The following is a 27,403-nucleotide window of genomic DNA, read 5'->3' as shown; positions in this document are numbered from 1 at the left end:
ACTCAATGTCTCCCTCCTCTATAAGGATGAGGTGTAGGAATTCTCCTCATCCCCAACTTCTTAACTGGGACTTCTGTTCCATTGACGACATTAATGAGACCTGGGGGGTCAAAGAAGCCTGTGCCTTCTTGCTGATGCATGCAGCATTCGCGAATTCATCGTCTTGCCCTGCATAGTAAGCAAGACACCTTAGCAGTCTTGCTTAGGAGCAGACCAATGAACCAGTTGATACTTGCAGACGCTAACAGGCTCTAAAAGGACATAGACTGTATACGTATTTTTCGAGTAGGCTCTTAATAAATGGATACTTGATGGCCCTTTTTAACATCTATCAGGGTCTTCGTCAAGGATATCCATTATTGCAATCTCTTTTACGTGTTGGTCTGCTCTCTCATCAGTATCACTCGGTTTCAATGCATGACTTTCATTTATTGGGTGTGGTGTCCATAAAGTATGTTAGTCATGCTGATGATATGAACTTATTTCTAGAAAACCAAGCCAAGCATCCTTTGGTTCAGCTCTGGCGACAGACACTTCATTTGGTTTGGCATGCACTTCCTCTCCAGTCAAGTGTTTTGGGATTCGTTTCCTTGCGAGTCCTAAGGCTACCTGGGAGTTGGTAGTTTATATAAATTTGGCAATTAAAGATCATCGTTACAGCTCTGCTAACTTGTTTAGCAGGACAGAGATAGAAGAGGAGGATTCTCTCCTTGATATGGCCCCGTGGTGAGGGGACCTCCAAGGGAAGATTCTGTTGTTTCAGTTTACCTCCTCTGGGATCTGAACATCCGCTCACGTGTTTACCGTGCGTGGAAATCCGTGAAGGGGAGGAGAGGATCCTGGTGGTTGAGTGTTTCTCTCCTCCCTAACACACCACATTGGCCTTGAATTCCTGTAGACGGGCGGCGTTGGGGTGGTCCACCTTGGGCTAGGGTCAACCAAGTACCAGTGTTGGATGTTCTCAATAGGTATTTGGGTATAGTGCTTACGAAACCCTGGCATTGCTGCAATGTCCTTGTTTAACATTGTAGTGCGTCCCATCGAAGGGCTCCATGGTAGGTGAGGTTAGTGGACACCGAAATTTCTCTCTCTCTCTGTTATGGATACTCCAATTAAACATTTGAATAAAATAGTGAGAAAACAGTCTATAGGTAAACGACCACGTCTTGAAGATTTTGAGCGGCAATCTTCACCTGTTCTACCTCATTTTCTTATATTGCACTCACTTTCATACAAATCTTTTTAGGACAAATGTCTGCCTTTTTCATTTAGAAGGGACTAGAGGGACTTGCTGGCTCTCAAGTCAGTAAAGAAGCTTCGATCTGGTGACATATTGATGGAAACATCCACATTTAAACACAGTGAACTCCTCTTACATTTAAAGACAATTGGGGATATACCTATTGAGGTTACACATTATGCTACTCTGAATTCATAGCGATGAGTTATTGTTGAGAGGAATTTAAAGAACATCCCAGAGTTTGAGATTCTTGCTGGTTTTTCCACCCAAGGAGTTTCTGCAGTGGGGCATTTCTCTACTCTCAAACTGCTGTGGTAAAACTGAGAGGTGTCTCAGTTATCTTTAATTAGTCCACCTCACAAGGGAGGACTGGGCATCCCATGTGTTCAGACCAAGTGTCTTTCTCTTTTCCAGTCCACCACTATTCACTGTCTCTCTTGGGAAGATCAACCCTGTAGCCAACTGGCTCGTATCCTAATTGGCACAAGGCTCAGGCATTTTGTTGTTTCACCGAACCTGAGTAACTCAATGCGTTTCGATCATCCCGCTTGGTATGCTGATGCTACTGCGGCGATCAGACGTTGTCACGCCATGCCACGTGATATTCCGGTGGACTCCAATTCTCTCTACCGACTGCTTGCTTCGGACTGTACTCGCAGGACAGAACAATTACACGCCGCTCTTCCATGGGATGTTGTTTGAGGTTGGGTAGTGGTGCATCTGTTGATAGCTACCTTCAAGCTTTCAACTGGCGTATCGTTCATAACGTCTTCCCGGTGAGAGAACGCTTGTATCTTTCCGATATTAATGTCATTGTGTCACAGTTGGGTGGAGTCTGTCCTTCACATGTTGGTCATTTGTCCGACATCGGATGGGATATGTTCCACTACATCCTATCGGCGTTTAAGCACGTCATCTAGCTTAACTGTAATCAATTCGTTTTTGAGTGGGCTTCAATGTCGTACTTTAAGATACTGGCTAAGGCCAGGTACAAACTATTACTCCGCCTTGAGGCGGACTATCGGATAGTGAATCCGAGAGACTTTTATCATCGCTGGCTCTCTGACGTGGAGTCAGGTTGATTTTTTTTTTTTTGGACTGCCTGCTCTGTGTAATTATTGTTTGTTTATCTATTTTGTTTGTAATATTTAATTTTTTGTTGTATCCTCTAATTTATATATTTTTTAATTTTTTGTACATGTAATGTTCAATGGCATGTTTTTTTTTGTAATTAAATCCAAGATAATTTTGGAGATTTAAAATTTTTCTTTTAACTTTTGTATTTCATTTTTTTTTTCTCATTTGTAATTTTCTACTTTCATTTATTTTTTTTGCTGTGTGTGTATGTATGTTTTTTTTTTTTTTCTCTTGTAATTCTTAATGTGGGTCCTACTTTCTCAGTCGCGTCCTAAACCTAGTATACATTTTATAATGTCACGTTATAGCTTGTACCATAGGATCTTTTTTAAAATATGCAGCGTATTTTGTTTAATTTTAAAGTGTTTTTTGTTTATGGCTTAAAGATTTAACGCTGATACTATAATTAATCAGAGGTTGGAATTTGCTGTTTTTTAAAGCAGTCCTTCCTCATGATGTTGTTTATTCATTTAACTTCATTTAGACATAAATATTTATTTTCACTACAATGTATGTACATATATGTAATATATCAGGTCATCCCATAAGTAATGTCCGAAAATTTAACACAAAGTTCATCACCATTTTTGTCTTGTACAAGGCTTTTTAATGACTAAAATATGTAGTAGGTTGTGTATAAAAATGTTCAGACAAATAAAAGAAACTAACCGAACTACTTTTTCAGATCATTAATCAAATAAACCCTTATGAAAATGGATGTGTCTGAGGAGCATATTGGCCATATAATACTTTATGAGTTTTAAAAAGGCAATAGTGCAAGAGAAACTGCACGAAAACTCTTTGAGAGTCTCTAATTGACAGAAGATGTCGAAGGTGGTTTCAGAAGTTCAGATCAGGTGACTACAGTTTAAGTGATGAGCCACTTTCAGGTTCTTCTGTTGAGTTTAACGATGACTTGTTGATGGCTGTACTCGATGAAGACTGTGCTGTAGCAGTTGCTGAACTAGCACAGGAGCTTAATTCAGCCCATTCAACAGTTCACCGTCTTGTGCAACAGCTTTGGAAAGGCGTCAAAACTTGGAAAATGGGTCCTCCAATGATTTAAAACAAGCCAGCCTTAGAGCAAGAGTGGACATTTGCACTCCTCTGCATTTTCGTGAACGTAACTCACCTTTGTTGGACAGGTTAGTAACTGGAGATGAAAAATGGATATATTATAAAAATGTTAAGCGCCGCAGATAATGGCTCAGCGCACGTAAATAATGGACCTACACTCTAGCAAAGTCTTGTTAAGTGTTTGCTGAGATATTGTTGGTGTGATCCACTTTGAGTTGCTGTCACTCAATGTAATGATTACATTATACTTCTATTGTCAGCAGTTAGAGAGCTTGAATGTTGCACTGAAAGAAAAGAGGCCTGCTTTAATCAGTCGTAAAGGTGTTTTTACACCAGAATAATGCACGTTCCCATACAGCAAGGATCACATCTGCGAAGATTGAAGAGCTAGACTGGAAGAAACTTCCACATCCTCCTTATTCTCCAGACATTGCCCCATCTGATTATCATCTATTCCAAAGTTTGCAGAACTATCTTGATGGAAAAGAGCTTAGAATCCATTTTAGATGTCAAAACTACCCTCTCTAGATTATTTTTTCCCAAACACCAAGAAATTTATAGAAGTGGTATTCAAAAGCTTGTGAATTGTTGGCAGGAAGTAATTAATAATAATGGAACATACATTATTGACGAAATAACATTTAAAAGCGTTTGAAATCTTTTCTCTTTTTCTAAACCTAAAATCGGACATTACTCAAGGGATGACCTGATATGTGTATATATATTTCTTACCAACGGTCCTGAAAACACAATTTTCCATCTTTTGAGAATTGCTTGTGGTCACTGAAGTAACTTAGACATTTTGGCAATAGAGGTAGAAAAATTATTGTTTTTTTAACAACAATAATAATAATAATAATAATGGAAAAAATACTTTTTTATTTCAACCAACGTTTCTCATTGCAACTTTATGAGGTCTATTATATATCTTAAAAATGGCTAGTATGGGTAGAGAAGGCACTAATAGAGGAGCGAAGGGTAGAAACGTCGTTCGTTCCTTTACTAGTGCTTTCTCTACCCATACCAGCCGTTTATAAATACATAATTTTCTCTACAAGTGGGTTTTCTCGTCATCGTGGATTATAAGGTCTAGTAGGTTCGAAATTGTTTAACATAAAGATGTAAAACAGTTTTCTTAAATTCAGCGCTGTTGCAATTGAAATGGCGAAATGTTGCCTGAATTAAATATTTTATAATTATTATTATATGAAGAGTAAAATTTATTTTATATATATATAATTCTAATTTATTAACGAACCTTACCTAAGCCTTAATTAACTCTAATAGCACCATTTAACACCGTTGGGAATATTTTTTTATGGCTAAAAATATATTTTTAAATTTAATGTCCAAAGACTTTCATACATGCACTTCAAAATATGAAATATTTGATTTTGTTCAGTTTACAAAATGCTGGTAATGTAAATGTACATATGGGTAAAGCAGTAGTAGAAATTATGAACAAACGTTAACGCCTCTACGAGAATCATTTGATCGAAAGGTAAGCCTCGTTTGTTTACTCTTTATGTATTCAACCTATTTTTGTATTTATAGACATTATTTCATAGTTCACACTGCGATTGCTTGTTACTTATGACATAAATTTGTCTGCTTGCCGTTCTACTTTAAATCCGATTAGAAGTCCCAACTGTAAAAAAAAAAAAAAATACGACGTATAAACAGATATATTAAAGTTTATCTTCGATGTTGCTGGAGTCATGTATATGTGGCTACCAGTTCATGAATTTTACGATAGTTTTGATTTTGTGATATGTCTATGTTACGTTTGTTTCTCTTGATTTATGGGTATGAACTTACGTCTATACCCATGTGTATCGGTTTGTTTGTTTTTCGGAATTTCACACAAAGCTACTCGAGGGCGATCTGTGCTAGCCGTCCCTAATTTAGCAGTGTAAGACTAGAGGGAAGGCAGCTAGTCATCACCACCCACCCCCAACTCTTGGGCTACTCTTTAACCAACGAATAGGGGATTGACCGTAACATTATAACGTCTCCACGGCTGGGAGGGCGAGCATGTTTGGCGCGACGCGGATGCGAACCCGCGAACCTCAGATTAGGAGTCGCACGCCTTAACGCGCTTGGTCATGCCGGGCCATGTGTATCGAAGTAGAAAGTATTTATAGCATATGAAAGGAGGATTAGCTTTTATACGTCAGCTAATAAATGAAAGAGACGGCGTTACTTGCACATTATACAGAATATAAATACTTGCATATTAATCTCCTTCTACCCCTCACTCCCTAAACCCTTTTTTATGCATTATTCGACAACTCCATTAGCCGGACGGTTGAAAATCAGAATATTCTAACTCTCACCCCGCTTATTTTGTTAATATATATAAACTAATCCTTGACCGCTTTTCATCCATATCTGGCTTTCAGATGAAAACGTGGATCAATGGTTAATTAATGACATATAACAGGCAGCCTAACTATAGACAGATGACAAAGAAAGTACTAACCTTTGTTCCTTCGCAGACTACCAAACCTAATTTTAGAAATACTTCAGTTAGGTTGAGACCACTTACGGCACTAATCAGAATACTAGGTTCTGTAAACCACGACTCTTATGTGAAAATGTATATTTTTAGATATTTATCTTCCGACATATTAAATATACATACTAAGCTTTAAATACAAAATTCATTAAAAGCAGGGAGAAAAAAAAACTATATGTATACTGTAAGTAAACATTTCATATTCCTTCTTGAAGTAAAATGTTTTGGTAGAAATATATAATTCATACAGAAACGCCTTCGAGGCTGAACGGTAAATCTGGAGGCTTAAAACGCTAAAGATCGGGTTTTGATACCTACCGTGGACACACCATAGATAGTTAGATATGTAGCTCAGCGCTTAGAAACAAACAAAACACGCAGATGAGAATTATCTAACGATAAAAATTCCATGTTTATTAAATACTACGAGTTTCTCGTCTCGTAGTCATGGTTATAATTCATACTTTTATCTTGAACGCCACGTAGGCAAAATGGGTTTAAGCATAGCCATCCCCGATCTTAAATTATTGCTCAGCTTTGAATCTAATGGCAAAATTGACTGTCGCTCTTTTAACTCAATTACAGTTGAAAGTTCAGAGCATGTTAAGACCTTTCAATCCTCAACATTAGGCTACTCATAACTGTTTTGGGTAAGAGTATGTAGAATAACTTAACCCTAGTTTGTAATTAGTTTCTAGCGTTCCTGAATTATTATTAAACACTGATTATTAATTAGTTTACGTCATAGTTTTTACTGTTAGTCTGCTAATTTGTTCAGGGGTGATGTCCTTAGAAAGGCTGTATACGCTGACAGAGATTCAAGCCACGTCTTTATGTTAGTAAAGCCATGTATACCACCTACTCACCCTGAATCTCAGTTTCAGCTATAAGACAGGTAGACTAACTGGTCGTGTAAAAATAAGTGTCTTTGAAAGTAAAGACAATCGAACAACCTTGAAAGTCGTCATTTATACAGCACTGAGCAAACCTGTTAGGACAAAGTCAAAAATTAGATTTCAGGCCACTTTGAAACAACAATAGAAGGTAAATCACAGAAAAGAAAAAAAATCAAAATTTTATTAATCTTTATATTAAGTAAAACAGAAACTCAATGGAAGTGCTTGCTTTCAGCAAACACTTAATATTTTGTGGGTCCTACTTTTACTTTAATAAGTGCAGACGGTCTTTCCGGCATTTTTGTAACATATCTAATCAAAATTTTCTTTGGAATTTTACTCGCAGTGTCTCTAATACACTCCTATAACGTTTTTTTGGAAGTAACTTTTGATTTGTCAAGTTTTTAATGCTTCAAATCCCACATCTGCTCAATTGGGTTGAAATAGGGGCTCTGTATGGCCATTGCATTACCTGAATGACTCCAGCAGCTTCTGTCTTAGCAAAGTAATTTCTGCATAGCTAGAATGAGTGTTTGGGATAATTATCTTGTTGGTAGTAAAGTCCTTTACCAATAATACGCAAACCACTGGGTATATCATGATGTACCAGTTTCTGATGGTGCTTGCGCTGACCCATTATTCCATCTATTTTGCAAGTATCTTCCGTCGCTTCAGCAGAGAAATACCACGCAACCCATCACACTGTCTCCCTCATGCTTTACGGTAGGTGCTATGCATTGAAGTAGCTTTCACCTTTTTTTTTGCCGAATTTACAAGCCATGCTTTGAATCAAATATTTCAGACTTGAGCTCATACGTCCATAACATCCATTTCCAGTCATCAACAGTCCAAGTTCGTATAATTTTTAGCAAGTTTCAGTCTCTTGAAAATATTTAGAGATCAAAGTAAAGCTACACGACCAAACATTTCAATATTGTTGCGTCTTTTTGCTTTTGTACATCTAGACACTTTTCTGCCATTTGGAACATGGTCATTTATCTCATGTTTGAGACCAATGATAATGACTAAATAAACAAAGATAATTAACATCAGTATCATTGAGTTGAGGTGTTCTGTTTTTTTTTTCTTTTCTATTTTCCAAATTACCCGTCTTCGTCTCATGATCTAGGATGAACTCGACAGCGTTTGGGGATCACTTTAAGTTTGTTTGTTTGTTTTTGTATTTCGTGCAAAGCTACACGAGGGCTACCTGCGCTAGCCGTTCCTATTTTAACAATGTAAAACTAGACATAAGACAGCTAGATATCTCCACCCACCGCCAACTCTTGGGCTACTCCTTTTACCGACGAATAGTGGAACTGACCGTCACATTATAACGCTCCCACGGCTGAAAGAGCGAGTATGTTTGGTGCGATGGGGGTTCAAACCCGCGAATACAAGTCGAGTGCCCTAACTATCTGGCTGTGCCGGGCAGCATTTGTAGTCTGCAGCAATTTGTCAGAGTCCAACTAACATCACGTAAAGCTTTTGCGCGAAGCCTCTGTTCTACTGACAATTCTCCGCGCTTTTTGGGCAGTGGCATGACAACATAACTTAATATATAGTGTTAAACACTGCTTTTATCAAGATTTATTTGTGGAGTGCTATAAAATTGATTTCTTATAGCATATACAGGTATATATCACTAATAGTTATTTCAAGCCCTAAATTTGATCAGCATGTTAATTCAAGTAGAACCCTTATGACATGCCCTTGGTACAAATATATGGAAATTCTAAAGCATGATAAATATTCTCATCCTGTCTCATTCAGTTGTCACCAGGGGTCAGGGAAGCATTACCATAGTGTTAAAATTTACATTCTGTAACGGCATGGAAGAATTAATCCCATAAAATGAAAAGAATGAGAACATATTATCTTGTCCTAACACATTTACACTGTACTGTTAAGTCAGACCCAATATCAGTACTCAAATAGAAGGTAATGATACCCTTAAAGAAGTGTATAAACAGTGGAAGGATATAGTTTGCTATGTTTGTCTCTTAGTGAATCACGGAGGGAGTTGTTCGTAATTTACATCGACAAGAAAAAATACTTGTTTCATAATCTTCCTACAAACTGAAAGAGTATTAAATAGTTTCCCTGGTAGGTTTAAATTAATAAACGGACACACAGAAAAACATTTAAATAAAGTTCAAATTAATCACTAAACGTTTTTTCTTGCTTAAGGGAGACTCGTGGTTCGAGGTAGAATTCGAAAACAGTCCGTTTCATAAACATGCCAATAAACTAAGTATGTGCAATTCATTCATACCTTTGAAATCTACTTGTAACGTTGTCAACACGTTACGAAGTTTAACTTCTCTTTTCTACAGATTATACTTGACGTAGGGGATTTTTTGTTTTGTCATAGTAAAAAGTCATGTTTCACAAACTTTGTAGCGCCATACGGTAAACAGATTGAGACTGCTATGACCTTCAAAGAGATCAATTCAATAAAAGACGCCTCTGTGTGCCATTCAATATGAAATAGAGTACTTTTATACAAGAGTGGATATAAATCCACCTACCTCACATAAGTTTGGATCCACATAGCCCCACTTCATGCATCAGTGGACACACAAATCCACTCATTCGCACAAAAGTGAGCATGTTGTGTACAAAACGACTCCATCAATCGTATCTTTTCTTAAGAGGATTTTGTCGTTAGGGTAGTTCATTAAAAATAGCATCTTTTTTTGCAATTAATTCAAATTAATAATATTCTTCAATTAAATCAACATTGACGCTTATGTATTCGCCTTTTTCTTTGTATAAAACAGACTCGCTCATAAGTTATTGTTCCAGCATTAGTTCAATGGCCAGTGTTTACTCAGCTAGGCGTTCTCTCGGTATTTACATGTTTTGTAACATGTGTTCTGAAACAGATACTTTATTGTGTAGCTCAGCCGAAAGTTCCCTAGGACTTGTATATAGTTTGCAAAATATATTTTGAGTGATCACAATTAAAAAAAAACAAAAAACAAGGAAGGTATAAACACCAAACCGGTAAAAGAAGTCTCTGACAAAATATACGCATTTTGACATTTTGCGCATCTTAGGATATTCTTTTCATTACAGATATTTTACTTATTAGTTACCCGCCTCGCTACAAACATGCTACATTATTGCAGTTTAATTTTCAAAGATCGCTTGTTCCAAAAGCGCTTTAATTAAAGAAAGTCATAATTCCTTTATGTCCAAAGGCCAAACACACATTTGTTTTCTAATTGCTTCGCCAGGCGTCGCTCCTAATTTCTTCATCGCACATGAGAACTACTTACTTCTGATGTCACAATACGAGAGGCACGTGTCTAAATTCCAGGCGATGCTACCGTTAGTAACATCACTTAAAATTGAAAGAAGCTCTGTCTCTGGAGGAAAGAAGCTTGCATCTGTACGTGGAGCACAGCCATTGTTAGGCCTAGCACAAAGCATACGGCAGCATCGCAGCTTAATCTACATTTGTTGAGGGATATATTCCCAATGGGGGTTGTATGACAGGCTCGAATGCTTGTTATACCACCCGACCCCAAGCTGTTCGCAATTACCAGGAGCATAAAGGTTTTTGCAAGTGCTTTAAATTAGTTATAATCTGTGCCCTAAACTGAATTAATTTGAGTAAATTATACAGGTCACACCTATGGATCTTAAGTATATATACCCTTTCAGTGTTTACGTTAATTGTAGGTTAAAAGAGGTAGTAAATATATATATATCCTTATATTCCTTTAAGAACTTCTTTCTAAAAAAACTTTACTGTAACTCATCTGTAAATCATGGGGAGATTTACAACAACAAAAACATTTTTTTTTTCTGAACGATCGTTTACACGTTCTTGCCAAATTCTAAACCTCTTGATCCTCCATATTGAGTCTCCATTAGGAATATTTTGAAAATCTAAATGTATACACTTCTATTACAATTTAGTTTACAGTTCTACCAATTTTCACGTATATCCGTTGCCTGAGGAACACCAAAATTGCTGCACATTCCCGACTTAAACCTACAAAATAAGTCGCCTTCAAGCTCCAAACAAATTTTTGTTGTATCATATTGGAAAACCAGCACCTTAGAGATAGAAGAATAGTAATGGCTACAACGGGCATATTATTGTAATTAATATACTTTGTGTTGTTTTTTTTAATCGGATATATAATAACTATTCCCATCGTTTTCAGATTACTCCTTTAGGGAAGCTTAACCTTCAAAATGATTTATGGTTTGTTTGTTTGCACGTATATGACGACTTACTTTGATTTTCACGTGCAATTGTTATACTTAAGTTTTTATGTTAGAAGATCGTCACGAGTTTCTTTGTTCTTTTATATTTGTCTTTACGCCATTAATAGTCGTCCACAAATGAATGTAGGTTCTAATGCAAAGCTACGCAGCAGACTATGTACGTTACAATTGCCACAGGGATCGAATTTCGTATTTTAACGTTATAACGTCCGAAACGTACTACTTTAGACGTACTATTGGAGTGGTAATTCGTATTTTTGGGGTCTATGGTGTGTTTATTATTTGAGATGGTTTTTGTTGCTTTTTACATGTTTAGGTTTCTGTTTTCTTTTATCAGTAAGGCAGAACGGTTATATATCTGTTGACATAAGATAATTTACAGTGTCTGATACCAATTGTGTCGCCGTGTGCTTTATTCCCTTATTATAGTGTTGGTGTGTGAATGTATGGACTCAAAAAAAAAAAAGTGAATCCTTTTAACATTTTGATTAAAACATTCTAATTTATCACTACCAAATTAGGGTCGGTTATGAGAAGATATTCCTCGTATACTAAAGTTCAAAAATAAATAAAGGGTAAATTAGGAAACCATCCACTTTAACATAATTATTAACTCTTTGAAGACATTCTGAAATAAATAACTGAACAAACAAAGTGAAATATGCTTATTGCTTAAAAATTTAGATAATTACAGTCAGAAGAAGACCATGTAGATTAGTTAATTACTGTCAGTAGGTGACCACGTAGATTGGTTAATTACTCTCAGTAAAACACTAATTAATTAATTAATTATAATCTATATGATTAAGTTGAATAATTATTTTACAACCATTATCTTTGAAACCTCCGATAAATTCAATTAACTGTTTAATTTGTATTAAGTTTACTTCTGTTTCTGATAATATAAATTAATACAACTTATATCTTAATATCATTGTTAACAATTTGCAGTTCTACATTTTTATATGTAAATATTGATATTATCTTATAGAGAATGTGAGTGTATCAAAAATATTACATAACAATCTATAACTTCAGTGTATAAAAGTCTTTTTATGCCTATTTTAAATGCTAACAGACTATCAGTTTAGGCTTCCCACAGGGATCAAAATTTTAATGTTATAAATCCCTGAGTCATGGTGTTTAGACAGGTGGATACCTGGAACTTCTCATTGATAAAATATTTAAAATTAAAGATATATTCATTAATTTTATCTCTCGCAACAGAGTATGTGATGTTTAATCCTTCAGAATGAAGGTTAAAAGTTATTTCAGCCTTAATTATAAAATATAAAAGGTTTTTCGGAAAGGCAAGTTTAGCTAAGCCTCTTGATAGGCCCGGCATTGCCAGGTAGGTTAAGGCGTTCGACTTGTAATCTCAAGGTCGCGGGTTTGAATTCCGGTCGCACCAAACATGCTCGCCCTTTCAGCTGTGGGGACGTTATAATGTGACAGTCAATCCCACTATTCGTTGGTAAAATAGTAGCCTAAGAGTTAGCTGTGGGTGGTGATGACTAGCTGCCTTCCCTCTAGTCTTACACCGCAAAATTAAGGACGGCTAGCGCAGATAGACCTCGAGTAGCTTTGCGCGAAATTAAAAAAAACAAACAAACAACAAACAAGTCTCTTGATAACGTACATACCTCAAGCAATTAGACTGTTTTTGTGGTCCGGCATGGCCAGGTGGTTAAGGCACTTGACTCGTAACCAGAGGGTCGCGGGTTCGAATTCCCGTTACAATAAACATGCTCGCCCTTTCAGCTGTTGTAATGGGTGGTGATAACTAGCTGCCTTACCTCTAGTCTGACACTATGAAATTAGAGACGGCTAGCGCAGATAGTCCTCGAGGAGCTTTGAACGAAATTCAAAACAAACCAAACGCTGTTTTGCGGGTCGCGTACATGCTAAAGAAGGCTTTGCTAGTGTAGGCTTTTATTAAAAATGAACAATAAATTTATTATTAAAATGTTCACTGTACAGTTGCAGCATTTTCATAAAACTATTAAATATTCAAATTTTTCTTTGCCATACACAACAATGAAAATAAACACCGATTTTATTGTGGAAACTAGAGCTATTTGTCAGTAATAATAATAAAATCCATAGATCGAGGAATGTTTTTTTAGCTAATATAATGTATCACCTCTTACTAAATTTTACTTCACAGCTTCTAAAAACTGAAATCAGATGGCGACTGCTATAGGCTTACTTTGTACTAACTAGTGTTTACCCACATCGTTTTTATTGTCACCACACAACAAATAGGTTTAATAACATTATATTAGGTTGAAATTTTCACAGTCATCGTTGGTATGACACATTCAACATTAGAACAAGGATTATTATAAACTTATGTTATTGAACTTAACATTAAGTCTTTATTTTCAGTTGATAATATTCGAAATAGAGATAATATTCAATTTGATTTTAGGTTTTAGAAATGCATTATGAGGCATTTTTTGGACGTTTACACAAATTATAATTTCACTGTTCATCCATTTAATTCTTAGCTACAAGTTGTATCTCGACTCTTGCTACAAGTACAAAGAATAATAAATAAAATACGGGTGTGAGCCGTTTCAGATTTGTACAAAATTGAATTTTATTCACCGTTGTTATTTTATAAAATAAACGAAGTTTTACGAATTATTCTTCACGTGTTATACTTGTAAGTATTATATAATTAGCACTTTTACAGAAGTATCAACACTTAATCCTTGAATTCAGTAAATAGACTTTATAGATCACTTAAGCTTACGTGCTATATCAAAATTGGTCAGAATACATATAACCATTGGTTTATCGTGTATTACAATATAGATATTTTATTTAGCACAGACTTAAATAATCAGTATCGTTCATGTGTTGTATAGCTGGCGGTGTTAAATACACAAAAAAAGTCTTGTTATAGTAATTGTATTTTTCGTTTACTTTGATTAGGACTATACACGTTATCACATGTCCACAGACCATTGTGCCTCAAGTTATGTGTGTTTAATAGACAACCATAATTAAATTACGTTAATCTGCATCTGTCTGTTAAACAAGCGAAAGCTTTTCAAATACCAACTTTCTAATCATTGACGTTACTCAAGTCGATCGTAAACGAAGATAATAGATTTTCTCACTCGGCGACCTTTTCCCAGCTTTTAGTCAATTTAATATAGTCTATAGGAATACACTTTTTTTATTGGTATCAAACTTCCACTTGAGTTAGTTAGCAACTGATAAGAATAGCATGAAAGAACAAAAAGGCCTTCATGGAGGCTAGACATAAACTATCAGTTACTGAGTCCAGCACTTTCAAGTGTGAATACTTAATTTTTGGTACATTTTAAAAATGTATCATAAACAGAACATTATCCTTTTTTTTGCTGATTCTATTGTCACTGACAAAATGCCACTAAAGTGTAACCGTTGTGTTAGAAATGCTGGATCACCTTCTTTATGATGAAAATAATAATAAAAAAAGAATTCCACTTAAAATTAACTCAATCTCTCTCTCTCTCTCTCTCTCTCTCACACACACACAAAGATGCATAATGGATCCAATCTCATTCAGATCGTGAATCCTCAGAAACGAAGCGTTGACACCCATCAAATGTTTCAGTTTTTTACACTAAGCCCGAAATACTACTCACACGAACAGTTTCGAAGAACTTAAGTCAAATTATGCTATATTTTCTGTGAGTGTTAGTCATTAAAGAGCGAAAGCACTCAACACTTGCACATATTTAATAGTTAAAGAATTGTAAATTCGTTTTATTTGATACTAAGGGACTATAATAAATAAGATGGTAAGAAATCAAATTGTTTTAATAACTCAGAAGCAAAATTTTTAGCAAGTATAAAAACATCTAGTAGTCTAACTAGTGGGAGTATTTAGAGATATACTAAGTCCAGCCACTGTTGCTATTATGCCAAACCTTAGACATACCTTTTACCGTTATTAAATGGTTTAACCTCAAAGTGAGAACTTTGTTAATTTATTTTAATAATTTTTGGATATTGGCCATCAGTGAAAAAATATATTTTAATACACACGTGTATATTATACTGCTTAAATATATATATATATTTTCATATTTGATCTTGAGATAACTTATTTACAAGAAAATGTCGGTCTAAGCTGTTGCGTTGAATTGAGAGTTAACCTAAAATTTTAGTCAACTAACTTAATTATATTGACAACTAAAATAATATTTCACGCTAGACATAATGTCTTTAGGTTTATAAAGACAGAAATCATGAAAATACAAGCAAAAAATTACTTTTTCCCCAAGTTAACATAGTATCATGTATCAAAGAAACCAACAGAGACACTTATTACAATAATATGAGCATGAAATATTTGTTCATTGAAATTCACGCAAAATTTACTGCGTTAGACATCATTAATTTTGCTGTGATAAACTAAATGGAAGGTACATTGTTAACATTACTTCCCGCCAATTCGTAAACCACTGTTTTCCAACGAATAGCGGAATTAATTGCATATTGCAAGCTGAGAGGGCAGACATGTTGGGTGATTGGGTTTGGTTTCCCACGACTCGCAAATTGAGAGGTTAGTGGTATAACCACTAAACCATGTAAGGCCAGTATGAAAAAACTTGATACAGCTTGGTGGTTAGCATGCTTGGTTACGGATTGGAGGTCCAAGGTTCGAGCTGTGACGCTGCTTAATTCTTTCTATACTTTCAGTTGGATGTTTTATCACTGTAACAATCAATTCTTTATTGTATCCAAACCCTTGTAGATGTCAAAGAATACCAGTTAGTACAAAACTTAAGAACTTTAAGTTTAATGTGACAACTTAATTTTTGAGCATTAATTCTTGAAAACAGATAAACAATACAAATTTTTATTTCATGTCCTAAAAGAAAGTGCAGTGTAATATCAGACATAACAGATATAAATCTAACTTTCAATTAGAAAGTAGTTTGCCAAATAGTTCGAACAGTAGTTTAATTATCTGACCCTCCTAATTTATGGTAGAAATGATTTTTTTTCCATGAATAAATCCATTAGCAGTGAAAGGATCAAACTATTATATCAACACATATCCCACACAGCAACAATTTAAGCCTTAATATTTTAAAAAAATTTGAGTCCTGTGATAAGTAGAGATTTAGTTGAAGTTTGAAAACAAATATATGGTAAAATAAAGTTGAAATGTTTAATCTTTGTCTGGTCTTTTATTTGTTGTTAAGCGCAAAGCTACACAATAGTTATCTGTGCTATACCATCACGGGCATGGAAACTCAGTTTTAGTGTTATCACTGTCTGTAGGTTTTGATAATTTAACGTATTTCTTTATGTTCGTAAAACAGTGAAGTATAAAAACAGTAAAATGTATATTTATGTATATATATTTAAAACGTTTTTGTTTAAACGGCTATACTTCTGGAATATTGTGTTTAATTTAAAGATTTACGATTAGAGTTTTTTCACGCTTTAAGCACAAAGGATTATTAAATCTAATACTTTTTTGTCGTGTTTCGGAGATGAAATTTTGGTAATCAATTAAAACAGGTTTCTTATTTGATTGTTTTATTATTCAGAAATTAGCTCTTGCTTCCCAGATTCTGCCCAGCATTTTCAGGGAAGTTGGTCAGTTCTATGTGAGAATAAAGTAAGTTTAATACCCAACGACTTGTATTTTGCGTAATTTTAATTTTTTTTCCGAGTTTTATAGCTGTTTTTTTTATTAAAACGTAAAGCTACATATAGGAAGGTATAACAATTCTGGTAAATGTGTGTATTGAAATCTAATTGTTAATTCCTTTAACAAGATTACGACTAAATGTTTATATTTTTGCTTATTGTAAAATACGTTAGATGTAATATTTTATGTTAATAAAACATTTAAATAAGCTTGGGTAAACACTCAACTATATTAGGGTTCTACTCAACTGGTCAGTGTCTTACAACTAAACTGATTTTTGATTATAAAACAATAAAATTAATAAAATGAAATAATTGTTTCCATTAATTAAGACTGGACATTTCTTTTCGTTTTTATATCCAAACAAAAACGTGTTTTACAATAAGCAAAAATATAAACATTTAGTCGTAATCTTGTTAAAGGAACTAACAATTATTTCATTTTAAAATGAATTTGCTAATAATTTCTAGCAAGTTAAAACTTGCACTAAAAGTACGTGCACTATATAGAGAATGCTACAGTATATAATATAATGTTCAAAAGAAACTGTAAACTTAGTGTTCCATAAGATACAGATTACATGTTATTAATTTTATTGTTTTATAATCAAAAATCAGTTTAGTTGTAAGACACTGACCTTACAACAATAAAACAAGAAAGTGTTTTATTAACATAAAACATTACACCTATCGTAATTTTTTAAATGACTGGGAGAAATTATACAACACACTAAACATTATCTGAGATACATCTGATTGTTTGACGAAGTTTTCACTCTTTATCTTCGGCGAGATAATTTTATCACAAGTTGAGATGCAATGGTGTTGTTGGTTAGTTTTAAACTAGAATTAGGAGCTATTTCTCTTTCCTCAATGTCCACTTGTCAATTGCCTAGTCTTATTATTTTTAAATGATTGATATTAGGCTTTCCACCAGTCTTTGTAACTTAGATAGTTGTGAATTCCATAAGTGTTAGAAAAGCTCCTTAACTCTCGTAGCTAGGATTCGTGTCGTTGATCAAATAAAGTCATGTCTACGCATGGACAAGTGTATTAACATACCATTAACGATTTCTTTTTAAGTAGGTATTTTGTCTTTAAAAAAAGGAAAACAAATGTTTGGTCTGAATATCACTCTTAGGCTGACTTGGAAGTAGGAGTTGATTACGGAATGTTCTTGATTTTTTAGTGTTATGCCACGAGAATCAGTGAAGGATGACACCTAGACGATAAAATATGTGGAGACGTTGAAGTCTAGAACCTTGGATTGTGAAACTTTATTAATATATTACAGAATACTTTTTCTGATTAGTGCTAGAGAGAACGCATTTTTAACTAAATGATTTAAAATAACATATTTATAATTTACTCATGAAAGTTAAAATAAGGGCTAGTAGGTTTATATACTCTATGAATTAGTACGTTTATTAAATTAATTCTGTAACAGTCAGGTACGAATTGTTCAGAAAATGTTGGTTTGTGGTAATATCTAGCTTCTTGTTCAGGTTTCCAAATCTGAAACAGACAACTTAGAATATTTTTGTAAATTTGATACTCCTGTGTCTATAATTTAAATGATAGTAGAATTTTGTGACATGGCTATGTTCTCTCGGACGGACAGAAACTGTAATTAATTAGTTTTATGATAAGACAAAAATAAATTAATTAATATAGAAGCAAGTGGTGAGTTCATGGTCACACTGCTAACTTGATACAATACTTTCTGCAAAGCTTAAAGCTCAATAAAGTAAATTATGTTACAAACTTCCAAACTTCATTCTGCTCAATAAATAACAGTTTGGAAGATTAACAAAATTCATTATTAATTAATGTCTGTTCTAGGATATTATAAAAATTAAATAGGTTAATAATAAATTCTATTATATTATATATACACTTGTTTCCCTGGTACAACGTGTAGTGTTACCAAGTATTATTTTTATGTGTTAAATTGATCTATAGTTGATACTGACTCAAAATAATAAAATCCGGGGTTCATTTCTCCAAGGTAGACACAGAAAATAACCGTCTCCATTCTGGTTGCTCACGGTAAGTTTGAGGATGTATAATGCTAAAAATTGAGTTTCAATTCTCACGACTGATAGAGCACACATGGCTTATTGTTAAAGTTTGTGTTTAACAACAAATAATATTAGGTATTTTATTGAGCTAAATTCAGCTGGCGAAATTCGGCGTACAACCTTTCTGGTCAAGATATTCAGTTGTTTTGTTTTTTTGCTCTAAACTCAATTAAACCGTTTTGAATGGTATTATTAAGGTGTGTTTCTTTGTAGTTAAGCACAAAGCTATACTTTGGGTTATCTGTGCTCTACCCACTACGAGTATCGATACTCAGTTTCAAGCGGTATAAATCCGCAGATACACCGCTGTGCCACCGGTGGAATGGAGGATTTTTAGTGTGTACACTTAATTTATCTTTGGAAATAAAGCACTGAATACTTCAGTGCGCTTTCTAAGAATACACGTTTCTAAAAGGTGCCGTAACCACGTACAATAATTTCTTTGAAGAGAAAATCGATGTATCACGAATCTTTAGCACGTTGAGCACGGAATAATGAACACATAAAAATGTAAACAGCAGAGAAAGTGGAAACACAAATAAATGGAAAGTAAATTTGTAATAACAGAAAAACTAATACCTATATCTACCAGGATACATAAAGTATCTAAAGTATTATTTCAATCCTAAAGGTTAAAATAAATATGTGAGCTTTTAAAGGATAATTATTTTTGCCTTAAGAATTTATTTCTAATTATATTTCTCCCCTAATGAGCTATAATCTATACCTTGTGAGTATTGATGATTAAGACGTTACGTCCTTTTTAGAGGACAGTATTTTACATCACGAGGGTTACGTATGTGGACCACCTTTTTGGGGTTGATAAACCTACTTTTATGATGGTTTGTTTGCTGAAAGGGCTTAAATAATATCGTTATGTAACACAAATTTTGTTTCTGGATAGTATGTGTTATTTCTTAATCACTTATGTTGTAAAAGTGCAGACAATGGCCATTATTTCCTTCAAACTTTGCTTATGTGACCTGTATAATGAAATTTTGAAATTAACCTATTTTCTATGTAAAGATGGGCAAATTTGCATATTTTCATTTACATAAGATCTGAATAAAACAACATATGAATCAAGATTACCATGTATTTATATTAAAGTTATACAAAAATGAACAAAAACGTTTAGAAGTGAGTAGTTTTTCGAGATTTACGACTGTAATGTAAATCACTTTCACGTATCAGCCCCCAAATATAGTCTCCCATCATGTCTTCGTTATACGCTCCTTGGTAGCGGCGTTCAAACTCCATTATATCTTAGTGAAAGCGCTCGCCTTGCTCCTCTGAGTATGCTCCCACATTCTCCTTGAATGTATCAAGATGATTGTCAAGCATATGGACTTTCATGGACATCCTGCAGCTCATTTTGCTGTAGTTTTCACTCGAGCCTCAACCAGTTCTACACAATTTTCGGCCTTGTGATTGCCTAAGAAGCCCCGAACTACTGCGACAAAACTTCCCCAAGCTTTTTTCTTCCTTCCTACTGAGCTTCTTGGGGAATTCTGTGCACTACAGAATCTTCTTTATTTGTGGTTCAACATTCTAGAAAATTTTTGTAAGTTCTACAACATTATACAAAGTTTTGAAAATTCTTGTAAATTTGAGAAACTTCTCAATTAGCTACTCAGCACTGAATATACCTGGAATGTTCTGGTAAATGGGTAAATTTGAAAATTTCATTACCCAGGTCACAAAAGCAAAGTTTGAAGAGAAAAATAGGTCTTTTCCATTTACTTCAGGCATAAGCAATTGGGAAATAACACTTTCTGCCCATGAACAGGAAAAAGTAAAAATTTGGTTACATAGTGTATTTTGTTCAAGAAATCCTTGTTAAGCAAGAAATAACTGTGTGTCTTATACGTCCGTCTACAGATATTAAGACAAACTGACAGACTGTGCGTCTGTTAAGTGGCTTGACGTTAGAACTTCGTGTGAGAAACTGGCTGGACGAATTTCATTTGAATATTTTGGAAGAACTCCGGTGAAACCCACAAAGATAGAATTATAAAAGTAAGAAATAGTTTGTGTTGAACTGACGTCTCAGTTTTGTTACTACTGTCTTAGTGCGTACTTTCCAAACTGCAGATTTACAACGCTAGAAAGCGGGTTTCGATACCCGTGGTGGGCAGAGCAGAGATAGCCTATTGTGTAGTTAAGTATAACTACAAACAAACAAACAAACCAAACTCTGTCATATTCTGTGGATCTGCATGAGAAATGGCACATGTACACCCTTGCCATCTCTATGAAGACAATGAAATAAATAAATGTCTATCTGAGATCCTTCTTTTGGGAGGAATCGGCCGAAATATCAAATCCAAATTGATATACAATCAGAAGAGTGACTGAAATTTGACAACCATTTATCTACCTAATACTTCGAGTGGACAATTCGTATGCTACGGCTCAAACTTTTGGAAGGGGCGGCTCACGCCCCTTGTCATAACATTGTTTTTTAAGCCTAGAATTAGAAAATAGATACAACAGTACACGTTTAAAGAGTCGTTTAAACTTAGTTCTGAAGTAACTCTGATTCGCTTGAGTGTTACAGTTTAAGAGTAGTCACAAATTCATAACAGTAGTTTAAAAAGCTGTATTCTGATGTTCTTATCATACTTAATAAATTGTATTGAAATATGACTGTGGATGTTTTCAATTATTGAATAGAAACTGAAATAGGTCATGCTTTGAGTACTTTCTAAAACCTGATAATGAGAGACAAATTATTCTATAAAATCGTTATTTCAGTACCTAAGGAAAAAACAAAATAAAAACTGTGGCAATACTGATGTCAAGAGTGAGATTATTTTCGGACAAATCAAATGAATATTATGATAGTGCTCGACGCGAGATTTAATTTAAATAAATGATGAAACAGTGAAAAAAATCGAGAAGAAAAAGAAAGTTAGGAGGAAGAAACAGAATATGAAAAAAGGACAAGAAAAATAGATAGGAATTCAGGAATAGAATTAAAAGAATGAGATTTCAGATTTACTAAAGAATCATGAAAACATTAATTGTATTGAAGAAAATATCAAGGAGGGGATAAAAAATGACCAGAAAGATTACAATATCAAATTGCAGAAGTATAAAAGTATAAGAAAAGTACAGAAATATTAAAAAACAACATTGAAGAAATACTATAACAGCAAGATGAAGTAATACGAAAATATTGTAATAAAAATGTCGAATAAGCTATTATATAGAAATCCATCAACGTAGAAATAAATCATTTCGAAACTGAATTGGAAAATACAAAAAAAAAAAGAAAGATCAAACAAATTACACCTGTCGCTGTTTCTACGCAATAATTCAAACATCAAATACGCATGCATTGTAGCTGTTACCACTACTAGTTTGCCGCCTATGACTGCAGGATCCCGGCATGGCCAAGCGCGTTAAGGCGTGCGACTCGTAATCTGAGGGTCGCGGGTTCGCATCCGCGTCGCGCCAAACATGCTCGCCCTTCCAGCCGTGGGGGCGTTATAATGTTACGGTCAATCCCACTTTTCGTTGGTAAAAGAGTAGCCCAAGAGTTGGCGGTGGGTGGTGATGACTAGCTGCCTTCCCTCTAGTCTTACACTGGTAAATTAGGGACGGCTATCACAGATAGCCCTCGAATAGCTTTGTGCGAAATTCCAAAACAAGCAAACAAAACATGACTGCAGAATCTTTTTGGATTATTCCAAATATCTTTCTATTTTATCAAGTATCTAATTTGTCTACCTATTCTTTGGACGGATGAAATAAAAATGCATTTGTAACAAAGGATGGGAAATTGTGCTTTCATTTGTTTCTTAACATAAACTTTAAAAGTGCAATAAATGTACGTAAATGTACCAAGACTGAAAAGAAAGACAAACTCCTTTCAAAGTTCTATCAGTGTCAAATTGGATTGAAGTTCAATTCACCTCGTGACCTTCCTCATGTCTTCCTGTATCACTGTGCCAAGTTTTGTGCTAATTGATCAGGAAGTGTGAAAACTTATGAGGAACAGATATGAAATGATAGGTATACGACAGCGTATTTTCTTACCCAGACACACAGTTTACTTTACATGGTAGATAAGAGTTAACAGGCCAGTTCATTAATACATTTCAATCGAGAAACCAATTGATTACGACGGAAATGTAACACAGTTTGAAATAATCTCCAAAGTAAATGGATGAAGTAATAAACAACAAACTATTTTACTTGTTGCACAGTTAAAGAGCCAGCTTTAACAACAAATAATCTTTCAGTTGCACAGTTAAAGAGCCAGCTTTAACAACAAATAATCTTTCAGTTGCACAGTTAAAGGGCCAGCTTTAGCAACAAATAATCTTTCAAGAGAGAGTCATAACAGCTACCAGACGTTAGTGACCGCCTTATTAAACAGATTTTGCAAAACAAAGGAAAACAAGATAAGCCATTAGCCAAATTTGACGAATATGTCGAAAGACTTGCCCAATTATCATATCCAGGTGATTCCACATTAAATAATGAATTTGTTGTTACTCAAACAGTTCATTGATGAAATTATTAGATTAAGTTGTGCAGAAACACCATCTGTCTCTCTGATGAAAGTCTAAAAGAATTCAAAAGGTTAGAAATAAATTGCTTCAATTGCATCTTAATAAAAACATATTTTCAATAAAATATGTTAAGTACTTAGTTACTCAAGCTTTTACATAGAACGAAATAAACCCCATGAAAGAAGATGTTTCAATAGAAATCTTAAAAGCCATATCGCAAGGAACTACAAATAAAATGCTTTAGGAAATAGAAACTACTCCCAGAGGATGGCATGGGAAGGAAGTTATTATAAATGTGAAAACTTTTCATTACACTCGAGACAATGAAGAATGAGTCACTGTAATACACTAAAGAGTTACTGTAATACACTAAAGAGTCACTGTAATGCATCAATGAGCGATATCCTGAAAAATAGAATATTCTGTCTGACAAAGTGAGATAAGGAAGACATTATTTAAAGAAACCAGTCCATAAGTCAGTGGGTTTTTTTATTTATGTTGTGGGTTCTTTGTAACAGTGTGATTGACACTGGTTCTACATCTACCATTGTTCAACCACGAAAGGTAACGAAAAGTAAAAGGATAAGGATAAAGGGCATAAACTATTAAATCAGGGACACTGTCAAGAATTAATCATGGAGATGAAAATTTGGGTAGTTCACTAGGGCTAAATGCTAGGTTGAAATTAATATGTAGGGATGAGCAGGTTAACTAGTTGAACTTGTGGGATCGGTTCTGTGGGTGAAGGGAACGTTTTGGAATGGATGGTTTACATTTAAGTAGGAAAGGGTCTGGCATGTTTGTAGGAGCTCAACTTAACTGTAAAGGAAGTTTTAAACAAGAACTAGATAGTGGTGAGTGCAAAGATCAACTATAAGAAACAAAATTTAGATGTGGAGGAAAGTTTAGCATAGGAAACCAGTATACAAGTAATTATAAGAATAGCTTAATGTTTACTATTGTAATGCTAGAAGTATAAGAAGTAAAATAGATGACTTTAGGGCACTGGTAGGAATAGAATGTTTTAATATAATGGGAATAACTGAAACGTGGTTAAATGTAGATGATTTTGATGACAGAAATTTATTTGAAATGGAGAGTTACATGCCACTTAATAAGGATAGAGTATTAAAGAGGGTGGGAGGAGTGGCCTTATAAGTAAAATGTGAGTTACATCTTGTTGGAATGGTGTACCATAAGAATAACAAGGAGATTGAATTCATTCGGGTTTCTGTTAGTGGATATGGAGGAAAAAGTTGTTAGTAGTACTTTCATCAGATGAAATTGAGGAAATTAATGAGAAACTTTACAGTGAAATTAAGATTTCAGCTGTTAATGAAGTGTTATTTATGGGCGATTTTAATTTTACACATACAGGTTGAGAAATGCTAGAGTCAAACCATGAGGGAGAAAGGTTTATGGAAATTGTTCAAGATGGTTTCGTCACCAATTAGTTAAGAAAGCAACTAGAAATAATGCTATTTTAAATTTATTGTCACATTTTAATAAAGAAATTGGGTAACATCTAGATATAAGTGGCCATTGCCGCATGTGAAAATCAGAAATAATATTTTGATTCTAAATTTCAGAAACGCAAATTTTGAAGGGATGAAACAGGAATTATTGTTGAAAACTGGAAAGCTGAGTCATTTGTAGACACTGAGTAGGTGAGAAAAATTTTTAAAGAAAAAAGTCTATATTCAAAACAAGTGTATTCCTTACAGAATGAAAAGTGTATTTGCAAGTAAAAAACCAAGTTGACTCACAAACGGTATAAGAAAAGTATCAGAAATTCAAGGAATTTAAATTGACTGGTACTATCGAACATCAGGAAAGTTGGTCAAAGTAAGACATCCAAGAGGATGTATCAAAACAATTTGGTTAAAAACAAAAACATTAACGGTAAGGATTTTTTAAGTACAGTAAGGGTTAACAAAATATTAGGGTGGAGATAGGACTTTTGTGAGATGATACAGGAAATCCTGTATCTGATGATTATGAAATGGCTAGGTTGTTAAATTTTGCTTCTTCTTCAGTTTTTACTGATGAAGACTTAAACAGTATTCCACATCTTGAGTAACTGATGGATGAAAACAAAGTTGAACAAGACAACTGCATAAATTATGAGTTGTTGTTTTTTAAAATAAAATTGGGAATTTTAAAGAATGATAGGGTTCCTATTTTAGATAGTATTTCCTCAAGGGTTTTAAAGAAGGTAAAGGATTGGATATGTGAGGTCACTTGCCACAATTTCTTGTAAGTCTTTGAATAGTTGACAATTACCGACAGATTGGAAATTAGGTAATATCACTACTAATCCTCAATGGAGGTAATAGAAGTTGTCCCAGTAACTATAGACTTATTAATCTTATATCAGTTGTAGAAAAAGGTTAAGAAAATCTGATAAAAGATACTTTGCAAAGTTATTTAACAAAGTTTAGAATTTTATCAGATATTCAACATAGTTTTACTAAGGAAAGCCTCGCCTTACAAATCTTATGACATGTTTTGAAAATTTGACTGCATATGTAGATGAGGGTAAGGGTGTAGATCTGGTGTATTTAGATTTTTATAAAGCATTTGATAAAGTGACACATACAAGAGTTGTAAAGAAACGTATCTCTATAGGAGTGTGGTGTAAGTTAACTATTTGGAGGGAAGAGTAGGGGCCGGCATGGCCTGCTGGTTAAGGCGCTAGACTCGTAATGTGAGGATCGCGGGTTCGAATCCCCGTCGCACCAAACATGCTCACCTTTTCAGCAGTGGCGGTCAATCCTACTATTCGTTGATAAAAGAGTAGCCCAAGAGTTAGCAGTGGGTGGTGATGACTAGCTGCCTTCCCTTTAGTCTTACGCTACTAAATTATGGACGGCTAGCGCAGATAGCCCTCGTGCAGCTTTGCGCAAAATTCCAAAACAAACAAAATAGAAGAGTGGCTTAATGAAAGAAAGCAGAGGGTTGTTATGTATAAAGCTCAGTCACAATGTATTAATATTGCTCTTTCTTGATTTACATTAATGACATAAATGATGGAATTATCAATATACGAGTATTACTTAAGTTTGATGTCAAATTAGAACGCCCCAAAACTGAAAAGGCAAGCAATTTCAGTGATAGGATTCGAACCTGTGGTCCACGGATTGAGTATCGAGAACCTTAACCACCTGACCGTGCCACGTTTTGAAAATATCTCAACCTAGATGTGAAACTCGAGAATGAATATAAAAAGTTGTATTGAGTGAAAATGTTTGCGTGTTAGAAACAGTAGTGTAACTTTTTTAACGGAACAACAAATCCAGATTTCTACATTCGTTATAGTTGCTCTTCTAATCTAAAGTGTTGTTTCATAACGCTCATAATACCACGCTGAAATCTGAAACTAATCAAACAACGACACAAGTTTATAGAAAGTGGTTTACATTGGAACTTTTCAATTCATTTGATTAGAATCAGTCATATGTTTGGTAATTAGAAAACTTCTGGTGTTAGATTATAATCGACGGATCGATAAATAACTCTTAAGCTTACTTTCCTAACCGTTCCAGTCCTTTAAATGCCGACATACTATTGATTGGATAGGAATGGCCACTGTTTCGAATGGTAACGTTCATTGTAAAAATACTACTATACTTTGACAAACGTTAGCACTATCGATCGGCTTGACAACACGACTACTTCCCTCTACCTTTACATCGCTGAATGGACTTGTCGCTCAGGTGTACGGTAGGTTGTGATTCTATGTTCTCCATGGAAACCATATGAAAGTGACTGTAGTGACATTTCACACTTAATATCGATTTTTGTTTTTACTCATTTTGCTTTCAATGGGCCAGACAGTTCTACTTACCTAAGGTACTGTCCTGTCTAAAAAAAAAAAAAAAGTTTTAGTGAATAATTTAAAGACATCCAATTCTACCTCGGGTATCGTTTATTGTTTTCGTGTGATTAGTGTAAGAAAAAGGCTTACACTTTGTACTTCAATTACTTTTCTATTTTTATTTTACGTAAACAAATTATAAACA

At 34.4% G+C, this 27,403-nt stretch overlaps 1 protein-coding gene and 1 long non-coding RNA gene across 3 annotated transcripts in view; both read left to right on the top strand.

Annotated features, from left to right (window-relative positions):
* The window catches only part of LOC143257642 (uncharacterized), a 30,346-nt gene extending 11,925 nt beyond the window's left edge, over positions 1–18,421 (top strand). Inside the window, exons 2-3 of the long non-coding RNA XR_013031972.1 lie at positions 16,675–16,745; positions 17,967–18,421. This is a non-coding gene — a long non-coding RNA (uncharacterized LOC143257642). The remainder of the gene's footprint in view (positions 1–16,674; positions 16,746–17,966) is intronic.
* LOC143257641 (uncharacterized) overlaps positions 1–27,403 on the top strand; it is a 72,357-nt gene that overhangs the window by 22,358 nt on the left and 22,596 nt on the right. The gene's annotated exons all lie outside the window — the stretch shown is intronic.

The sequence above is a fragment of the Tachypleus tridentatus genome, chromosome 7 (assembly GCF_004210375.1).
Source record: "Tachypleus tridentatus isolate NWPU-2018 chromosome 7, ASM421037v1, whole genome shotgun sequence".
Lineage (NCBI taxonomy): Eukaryota > Metazoa > Arthropoda > Merostomata > Xiphosura > Limulidae > Tachypleus > Tachypleus tridentatus.
Note: the sequence above shows the minus strand (reverse complement) of the source record. Positions and strands in the feature narration are given on the sequence as shown.